General features: G+C 39.1%; 1 long non-coding RNA gene across 1 annotated transcript; it reads right to left on the reverse strand.

Moving 5' to 3' along the window:
• Positions 1 to 5,945: 5,945 nt before the first annotated feature.
• On the reverse strand, positions 5,946 to 10,326 carry LOC141744090 (uncharacterized). The gene is made up of 4 exons (XR_012587333.1): positions 10,228 to 10,326; positions 10,043 to 10,131; positions 6,764 to 6,843; positions 5,946 to 6,428 (listed from the first exon to the last, which is right to left on the reverse strand). It is a non-coding gene; the product is annotated as an uncharacterized LOC141744090 (long non-coding RNA).
• Positions 10,327 to 11,108: the final 782 nt, after the last annotated feature.

Here is an 11,108-nt window from a genome sequence, read left to right on the forward strand (position 1 = left end):
AGAAAATCCACCTCAGAATCCTGAATGAACTGACACGTGCAACTGCAGAAAAGCCGGGCTATTTAGTTCAGGCATGGCATCATGCTAAGCCATCAGATTCTAGAAAACAATATTGGAAAAGAGCTCCAAAGTAACTGAGCCTACTCTTCTTCCAAGGCTCAAATATAACAGTGATAATTACAGAAAGTCAGACAGACATTTGGTCACCTGTTACGGTTCCTTGGCACAATTCACACTGCAATATTTTTGATAAGTGCATAAGAAGTTCAGTGCATTGAAAAAAATAATTCAATCATCAGATCCACTTTTAAAGTGATGCTCCAGAGCATACTAAACCCAACAATTTTTAAAAAGAGATAATCTCTAAATTTTATTAGAAAAAGGGTCTGTCTGAATTTTCTCTCAATTTGATGGACAAGTCTGTCAGGAGAAGTCTGGAGGAGGCTAGTAAAGAATGTGAACCCCCTGCTCTTACAATTCAGAATTTTTGTACTGAAATCCTACACCTAAATATCTTCTATATAGGTCCATTTGTGTCAGTTGCTTGTGGGATAGAGGTGAGAAGACAAGAAGAATACTTCCTAAATCATCAAATGGAGAGGGGAGGAGGGGGCGAGAAGGGCTGTCCTAAAGATGGAACACAAATTGCTCAGAGCCATGCAGCACACGGGATGTCGAACAACACTGCCGGTACCTGCTCATGGACTGGGAGAATTGGCAGGGCCCCAACCGCTCCCCATCGCGCAGTTTGGGATTGTGGAGTTGAATGTCTGACTTACTTTCTTGTACTGTATTCCTCCACGGGTTTGCTGATAAAAGCAGTGACACTTTCTTGTGCATATTCTTAAATAACAGGTCATAAAAACAGGGGAGCCTGGAGAGAGATCAGAGCCCTCCGGAATTTGTCACAAATCTCTCTCCTGAGGCAGTCAGTCAATATACAGCAACATGGCCTGAATCCAGATCCCCCGTCATGTATCAGAATTTTACCTTTAAATGAAATTAAAGCAGTCTCTTACTAAACAATTTGTATTTAAGAGGGATTTTGGTGTAAAAAATCTACTCTTTTCTGTCTTTTTACAGAGGTCCCCAAACAGAATGTTGAAGACCATTAATTACAGTTTGAACAAGTAATATGGCCTATTTATCAAATCATTATTTTTTAGAAGTAAAGTGTAACTCTAATAATGTTTTAAGCTACAGGTTCTAGGGCATTAAGAAGATCGCATCTAAGGATGTTGACCAAGTTGTCCTCAATGATTTCACCTCCATGACACAGTCCAGAACACCTGAGTCAAGAGAAGTCCAGCCTGGGACAAATCAGACTCCCTTTGCTGTTTTCCAGCCCTTCAAGCTCTGTTCCTCAGGCACTCTTTCATCATCGAAAGGAACAGGGCAGAGGGGAGGCAAGGAAAAGCATTACCAAGTTTTCCCTTTACATTTTCACAGAGAATCAATCACTGTCTCGATCAAAAGAGACTCTGAACTCTGCAGAATGGTGAATACCGTGTATGGGGCAAGGGACGTCATAAGCAAGTTCTTCACTCATACGTTGGTGCCAAGGTGAAGCGAAAGGATTTTTCAAGTCATTCAGCAGTCACACAGCATGTGTTGGTATTTATGCTCACCTCCAGGAGGAATATTTGCCCTTGTTAGTGCAGCTGCACAGCATGAAATGAGCCCTCCTTGCACTTCTCTGCAGAGGTGCACCGTTTTCAGCTTCCATAAACCAGGACTTCTCGTACCCCTGACTGTGTGTGCTCTAACAGCCTTTCATGTCTAAGGTGTAAGTACTGTAAGAGCAAGGCAGGTATTGCTGATTGAAAATGAAAGGATGCTCAGTTATTTAAAAATACCTTTGTTAAAAAAAAAAAATAAAAAAAAAGGTTTTAAGGCACTTCTGTTTGCAGCAATGGCAAAAAGCCCTCAAAATTTGGGCTGAAAACGCGCTCTCTTCCCCTCATTTCTTACACGCACAATCCACGTGCAAGCACCTTTTCTCTTTTTCTCCTCCCATTGGCAAATAAAAAACATGGGACATGGTGAAAGACAAAGACTGAATCAACTGTTTCCCCATTCACGAAAGTGGTCTGTTTTTAAGAAACCTGCTTTCAAGTTTTCATTCTAAGAATTGCTACGAGTTCTAGTCGCCACCTAGAATTTACAGCGTCACACATTTTTTAGTGACATTTGGGTGTCCTCATAAATGACATCTTCACCTCGTCATCCCACTTTTTAGGAAAGATTAAAGTCCAGGGTGTTACATAGTTATTCCACAAGACTATAACCAAAGTAACCAAATTGTCTGGACATTTTTGGGTGCTTGAAGATAAAGTGGTTTTACCCACGTTCAGTTTATGATCTTTGTGGCAGCCACCACCTTTTCACAGGGTTCATTAAGGTATATACACCTCCAGACCACCTAGTTCACTACAGGAAATCAGTCAGGCAAATACATTATTTCTTCCCGTTCTCTCAAGTCTTCTTTTTGCTGTTATATTTTATAAAACGTTAAAAACTTTAAATAAACCAAAACCTAAGCTTTAATACCTAAACCAGCTAATAATCTGACAACCTGTGGTGATTATGGCAGTGACTTTATGATATCAGATAAAAGTGTGAATATTAATTCAATTCCTATTTTTGTCTCATAATCAAGATAAAGTCCCCAACACGACAGATTCATAAAGATGCATCAAGCTATGGATAAAAATAAGTCTATCCACATTGATAAACATCTACACCATTCTGTAATGCATTGGTCCATGTTCTCAGGTTATTTGAAGTTAATCAAGTCCATCAGAGGATACAGATATGGCTCCTTTGTGGTTTTTTTAATTGTCTTTTTCTATCATGAATTAAATAAAAAAAAACCTTGAGGTGTGCAACATTCAAGGAATAAGCAAAACCATCCGATAACATTATCTTTTCTACAATGGGATTCCTTGGAGTTTTTCAATATTAAAAAAAAATCACTACTTTTCCAGTTAAATGATGGAATATTCACCCTGGTAACAGCAGCATTCTATCACACAGAGAGCACCATATGGTAAGTATTTACACAAAATATTCATCCAGATGCACACCGACATTCACTAATAAAAGCTAAATTAACACAGCATCTGATGAGACTTTTGCCCAGCATGCCAGGCTTATGCCAGGCGGAATCTGAGATAGTACTGGAGCATCCAAGTTGATCTACCATTTACCCAGCCACCTCCTGGTCCCAGCTTTCAAAAGAACAATACGGTGAAACTGCACCTACCACCAAGGACCCAGGGGCATGTTAAAAGCTGCTGTGGTCTGATATCACAGGCAAGAAAAACAGTCAAGACCCACGTCTGCACTAGCAAAGCTGCTGAAAACAAGGTATGGCGTAGGTCACTGTTGTTCAAAAGTTATGTTCCCCCCCATAAATGGAGAGGATGTTGATAATTAAGCCTTGACTAGGTACGTCAAAATTTCTATCACAAAAACATCAGCAAAAATGTAAAAATGTTGGAAGAAGTCTGATGAGATTTATTTTTTTTCCATGAAAGACAGGAAGAATGAGCTTTTGATACTGACAGTCTCAGAAAAAACAACCCACTGAATTCAAGGGAGCAGACGTGGTGCTTTGGCCTATAAGGATTTTTACCATGTTTTTGGTAAAATTTTAAATCTGAAATGATTTTTTAGTTCATAAAGATCTCCTACAATCTCATTTATCATCTTTATCAGGGAGTGTTGTGATAGGATGAGGGGTTTTAAACTGGAAAATGAGAGATTTAGATGAGATATTAGGAAGAAATTCTTGGCTGTGAGGGTGGTGAGCCCCTGGCCCAGGCTGCCCAGAGAAGCTGTGGCTGCCCCATCCCTGGAGGGGTTCAAGGCCAGGTTGGACGGGGCTTGGAGCAACCTGGGCTGGTGGGAGGTGTCCCTGCCCAGGGCAGGGGGGTGGAACTAGGTGGTCTTTAAGGTCCCTTCCAACCCAAATCATTCTACGATTCTATAATCGGGCATTATCTACCCTTGGCTTTCCTAACATCAAACTTTACATCCCTATATAGGCAGGGTTTGTAAATTCCTTTATATTGCTGTTTAGTCACACAGGTCTCCTGATAAATCTAACTTGTTTGCTTGAGTATCAGGATTGAACTATTCTTGAGGTTGAAGGAAGCTGCCCTCATAGGTCTGCCACCTTTTCCTCACTCCTTTGCCCTTCAAATGTGCCTCTCATGGGATCTCACCAAATCACTGAAAAAGCTAAAGTTTGTTATCCTGAAATCCAGGGTCTGTACATTGCTACCCTCCTTCCTCATTCCCCTCAGGATCTTGGACTCCACTATTTCATGGTCAATACAACCAAGGCTAGCATTGATCATCCCCATCAGGTTCTTAATTTTTAGTGAATAGTACATCAAGACATGCATCAGCCCTGGCTGGTCCAAGAGATACCAAGAGCAAACAGCCATCCCAGCAGCATCCTCCGTTCCCTGCTTATTCCCTACCCCATGAACCACCCTGTGACCTGCCAATACCCGATTGCACAACATGCTCCTGCAGCTTCAGGTCACAGCAGTCATGAGGCCCAGGTAAAGAGCAAACAGAAGCCATGCAGAAGATGGGTCCCTTCTCGCAAGCCCACGAGCCTGCCTGAACGCTTCCCAAGCATGAGTCACTTCGCACATGAGCACCGTCCACTTCACCCTCACAGCAAAACCACTTCATTAAAACACAGAGGGAGGCTGTACCGCCATCTCTGTGAGAAGGGCTATGAAGTTTGCAAAAGCATTCTCAGTAGATGTCACATCTGGCATCCCAGAGTCACAGGGATGTCCTCACATAGATTAGCTATAAAGCTGCACCCTTCTAAAACGAAGCGTAAAGGAACAGAAGGGTACGAGCCTTATCTATGTTTGAACACTGCAGACCATTTTTTGGGAGGGGGTGAAGAGAAACCCAGTGAATGACCAGTACCTATCTAGTTATCTGTCCAGGTTTATAACAACAGGTACAGCTTGCAGTTCTCTGCCTTTGCCAAATTCAGTTAAGTAATAAAAATAATTCATTTAAGACTGCTACCATGATCTTGAGTATCTTGTAGTCTTGACTTTCCCTTTTTCTCTTTAATTTCATGTTGACTCTTGAAAACTACTTCCTTAGGGAGGCACCTTCATGGGCTGTGCCTTTGAGGAGTAGCCAAGTTTTGTTACCATTAATTAGCTACCTACATGTCCCAAAACATGCACATTCCACTTCCAAACGCTTCTCTGCTATTCTGAATGTTAATCCTCTATGCCTTCTCTCAGGGAAAGTAAACGCAAACACATCACCACATCTTGCTAAAGTCCCAGTTTGCATTCTGATTTTGCAGATAGACACCATATTCAGCACAGATCTTTCTGTAGTTCCCAGCTACCTGTATTCCTGTCCACAAAATAAAGGAACAACAGATATATGGTGCTCAGAACCTTCAAGGGACACAAAGAAGGACAACATTTTTCCTCAGGGAAGGGAAGAATACTCAGTGCTAAAAGGGGACCAAAGGGAAAAATATATTAAAAGTTTTGTGCTAGGAAACGATGTAGGGGTAAGGGAAAATTCTTGGAGAAAGAAGGATTTGCAATTTGATTTTCAATTCTTAACTTCTACTGCGTGCATTATAATTTTAGTTAAACAAATTAAAAAGAAGGCATATGAAGCCATGAGAATAGAAGGAAACAGTCCGAGCAGAAGTGCCATTTTAACCATTGAAGCCTAGTTTCATACTGTAGAAGTTAAACTTCGCACAGCAACTGGTCTGAAATTCAGCTATTTTATCACATTAGTAAACTAGTAGATCAAAATCACGCTGATAAATTCAGGGCTTTGCTTTATTTTAAATAATAGGGGTATGATCTAGTTTACAATAAATTGGTTAACTCAACAAACATTCCAATATCTAGTCAGCTAAACAGCAATAACTGTGAAGTCTCACAGCAATCTGTTTGTCTTATAAAGGTTGGATTCTGACGTGGATAAAAATACACAAAACTCTCCTTTGAGCAGGAACTGAAATGCAGACTAGTCTGCTCTGAATCAACAAAAGAAATAGTAAATTGAGAAAAATCTCCCAAAATGTGAAAGGAATTCTTTACGGAGGGATCCCCAAAGCAGCAAAAAATCCATTATTGACAAGGCTTGCTGGGAATAAAGCTCTATGAAACACCTGAGGACAACTTATTCTCCAGGAAGCACAGGGGTTCCATAGTCTCTGGGGTTCTGCTGCTGGAACCAGCACAAACTGGGGAGACGGGACTTTAAACAGCAGGACAGCAGAGAGGCAGAGGAGCAAAAAGAAAAGGAGACAATGAGCTTCTGGCTGGCCATCGACAGGTACAAAACCCGAGAGGTAAATCCCTGGGATTTGTTGGGAAGACTTCTGCAGCCCCCAGCGTCCTTTCTGTCTGGAAAAAAAAAAAAAGAACACTTTTTACTACATTCTGAAGCAAAAGATTTGGGTCCCTTCTGAGAGACTTGTTTGTTTGGGGGAAGCAAGTGAACTATTTATGGCTTCTCCGGTAAGAAAAGGAAAAAAGTATTTCCTGAAGACTCTCTTTCTAGACTTAATAAATACCCTGAACCAGCAAGCCTTAGACTAGTCTTTTGTGCAACTTAGAAATGAAAGAAAAGATAATCATAGTCTAAACAACATAAGATTATTTTTTTTTATATTAACCTTTTGGTTATTTTAATTACATGAACAACAGCTTTTAGATAAAAGTTTTCTGGTTAGCAGTACCTTTACTCTATGCTCCAGCGTCAGCGCAAACTACCCCTGCAAGCGCTTTTCAACGTAGTACTTGCTCACACTGTACCTTGCTGGTGAAAAATGAGAAAGAAAGTCTTTGAGTGTTCTAAAAGCAATTGCTGAAGTTTTTACTTTGTATGGCGAACACCAGATGAATCAGTCTGATTGCAATCATACAGCACCTACAGACCTAGATCAATTACATAATTTCATCAAAAGCTGCACTTCATGATCTACCACCCAGACTATTTTAGAAACACTCAAGTATTCCTTTACTATGGTCATCGTCACATTAGAAGAACCAAAAACTTTGCAGAAACGTATATGGAATGGTAGTGGGTGTAGAAAAACAAACAACTTCTGACCACGACACCCTTAATAATTATTTCTATGTATTTAGGGCTTCTTTTCCAAGCCACCATGTACCAACTTGGAAGAACTTGTTTTCCGATCAGCTTTACTGTACAGCATTTCCTGGGATCATGCCTGTTTCTGGAACAGTGAAACCAGAAGGACGAGATTTTTGCCGTGAACCGTCGCACACATCCGAAATTGAATCTCCTCTCTCTCCTGACAACGTACCATTTTCTTTGACAGGATACTTGCACTTTTATTTGTTTTGTGTTAAACCAGTTGTAAAGCTTGTATGCGCAACAGTATTTCCAGGTGATGATCACAGAAGTAGCTGTGATGGTTTAGGACCTCCAGCCTTTTGTTCATAACAATCTCCTCGTTGTTAGTTTCTGATCTGACAAGAGAGGCAGTGGAACAAGGTCTTGACTGTCTTCAGGGTGAGGTTAGCCAGCCTACGGAAAGCTGCGCAAGCTAGCTGGTTGATGTTGCATGGAGATAGGTGGGGACCTGCACATACACTCTGCAGTTTAGTCACGCAGGACTCCGCTCACCAGCATTTCCATCCCTTTCTCTAATAATAATGTCTGACCAAAGCTTCACTCATTTTCAAGCACAGAACTGAGAACTGAAATTCAATATCCTACTTTCACATATAAAAAAAGTAATTTAATTTCTTGTCACTATTCATATGAGACTGACGCAAAGCAAGGAACAAACACAACCTGAATGTTGAAGAAGCTCAGTTCCTAAAACCATGGCTTCTTACTTCCAGAAGTCATCTTCTTTCATAGCGTTAAAGTTCAAAATTAAACTGAGGCCCTCCCCTCATAGTAATATTAATACAAAAATATATTCTACTGTGTCTGTCTCAGCAGAATTAATTTTCTTCATAGTACCCTGTGCGGTGTTCTCTTTTGGATTTGTTGGATCTGTTTGGATTGATAAAACACCGGCATTTTGGCTATTGCCGAGCAGTGCTTGCACCCATTACACATACACAAAATGCTTTAGGCTCGGACAGGAGCCTTTAGGCTCGTTGCCCAAAATGTCTTGGAATCTGCCAAGACAACTAGCGTACTTTTACAAAAACCAAAGATATCTGTAGCAATCATTCTCCTTCAGACACATCCTGAAATCACTCCAAAAGGATGCTGGTTACACTGCTGGTTCATTCCTCAGATGGCAAAATGTTATTAACCTGCTTCTCATTAGAGCAGAAGCAAGGAAAAAGAAAACCTAAACGGATTACATATCCATTTTAAATTTCTCTTGCTCCAAAGTAGCAAAGATTAATCAACTTATTCTTTCTGCATTTCTATTCTCATGAATAATTATGAAAACTTTGAAATTATGATTCACCCATAACAACAAGAGGATGTATTAATTGCTTGAATAGTTTTAAACTTTGGATGTTTATCAAGTGATTATGTGTCTTTCCCAAATCTATGCTATGTCAAAAGTCTCTTTTCAAGTTGTTTGAAACATCATAGCTTTACAGAAAGATGAGATTTACTTCTCTCCTTTTAAGATAGCTTCATTAAGAAAAGGATTTTTGAGCAGGTCAGTATTATCCGTCCTGATGAACTCACAATTTTGACTAGTAGGATAAATTACACAGAAAGAAGGACTTCAGAAGTTTATAAATAAAATTTCAGTTCCCAAAAGAAAATCCTTCTTTTGAATATAGCTAAGAACTCTTACCCCTCTTCCTCCCACCCAATTCAATTAATTCTGCACTTTGCAGCGCATTATCATTTCCTTTCTTTTACTGAAGTTTTCAGAATCCTTGCTGTTTCTACTGTCTAACCCATAAAATTTATCATGCTGTGCATCTGGAGTGTTGATTTTTTGGTCTGTTTAGGGGATGAAACAGAATAAGAGATGCAACTTATATCAGCTGAAATACAAGTACCCAAACAGTCCTCTTGACAGCTACATTAAGAAAATTATCAAGAAAAAATTAGGGGGTGTAGAACATTTATGTCTGTCACATTCAGTGACTTAGATATTGTGAGGTAGTCATGATTAAATTAAGCATCAGACTTGCTTTCTATGCTTAAGCACTCAGCAAAGATGTAAGGGAACCAAAAATAAAGAGGAAGAATCCATAACAAAATACAATATCTTTTAGATCTGTATTTCTTGTTTCACATGTACTCTGGTTAACAAGTATTCAACTTACAAATCCATGGCTGTTTGGGACTTACTGTCAGGTAACTTATGATCCAATTTCAGGTTTTGTATGGGCACCAACATTTAGAGACAAAGGAGGCTTTAATTTTCTGCAGTGTCACAGCAATCAGAAGGGAGAGAACGTGACGTGACATAAGGAGGAGGAGGCACAACCAAAGCTCAGGTGATAATAAATTTAACTAATAATAATATTAGTTATTAAATTTCATTTAATAAATTTAATTTTAATTTAATAAATTTAACTAAACCGCATTTTTCACACTGGGATATATCACACATCAAAATCAAAGTACTCGGAAAAAAATAAAACATTCCTCAATTAGCTACACCTAAAGCAATAATTTGGGGTTTTTTACTACAATTACGTTGGCCAACAGTTCTGATGTTTAGCTCTTCTGGTGAGGTTTAGCTTAGTTTTAGGAAAACATTTTGTAGCATTGCTTAAGATAAACATTTTATGTTCAGTCTTCTGCCCTATGTGCTCACTTTCATTTCAGTTACCTGTAACACAGGAAAAAAAAAATCAAAATATCAGCACCTTTCTATTTTTAACTTTGAGCACTCTAGATTTTTACTTAATACATTGGGTCTAAAAATTACACATATATATCTTCTCTGCATACTGTACAGGAGCTCCTGAAATGATGGGTTATCCCTCATATAGCTAGACGAAAAGTAAAGGATGTGATCTTAATGCCAATGCAGGGAGGCTTTGTTACTCACCTGAATATACAGACATCTGCCAACAGTTGTTGTAAAGGCTCAAGTTAGATCTGAGGAAGGTGTTACTGCATGAAATTTTACGGTTCTTGCTGTAAAGCAGGTCAGACCAGAGAATCAGGAAGGTCAGTTCCTAATTTAGACATTTATGAAGATAGGAACAATTCCTTCATTTCAGACACGTTTACCTGCATCTGCTGAAGGGAGTCGATTGGGTGCAAGAGGATAGAGAATATCTTTGCTCCCGTGTCAGGACTGCAATGTCATCAGAGCAGTGAAGTTGTTCCTAAACACAAATAATATCCATTAATTTGACATAATGATATTGGGAGACCCTGTTGCCAGACTTACAAAAAAATCACATGTGAACAAAAGCTCATCTTTCTCATGTTTTTTTCCACTTAGATCCTAATAAAAAGACTCTGATATAAACCCTTGGGCCAAAATACATATAAACACTACACTACATTCCTGAAATGCATAGAATTTAAAACAGATGTAGGGAGAGGGGGTGTCTCTGAAATATTCAAACTATTTTCTTAGGGGAAGTGGTCCTACATAGAATGTTTCCGCAGAACACGGGCTTATAGTTTTGTTTAAAATTTAGCTGAAAAATAAGTAACAGCTATGGTTCTGACAAATTCAGCATACCAAACACGAGATTGAGCCCATATTTTGTGTGTTTATTTTTATATTTCAATTAATCACACTCAGCTCAGTTTTCCATCACCAAAGCAAAATGTTTAGTGTCCACTTAACTAATTTGCCTACAGTTCATCTTCTATTCAAAGGAAAGAAAAGAGATAGAGAATGGAGAAGACAGTAACGATACCAGCATTGCCAAGCGCAAGGGTCAAAAAGTCACATACTTAGGCCTAAGGGTGATGAGATGACAGATGCTCTCCCCCCACCTCTCACTCCAAGGAGAGGAATGAGAGAGATAAAGAGATTTATGAGTTTAGAAAGAAACTAAACTACTTTAATGAAATATTAATAATAAAATAAAATAAAAAAAAGAAATAACGAAAGAGATAAAATATATATAAAAAACCGTATCAAGTTCCCAGGA

Source organism: Larus michahellis, chromosome 5 (assembly GCF_964199755.1).
Source record: "Larus michahellis chromosome 5, bLarMic1.1, whole genome shotgun sequence".
NCBI lineage: Eukaryota > Metazoa > Chordata > Aves > Charadriiformes > Laridae > Larus > Larus michahellis.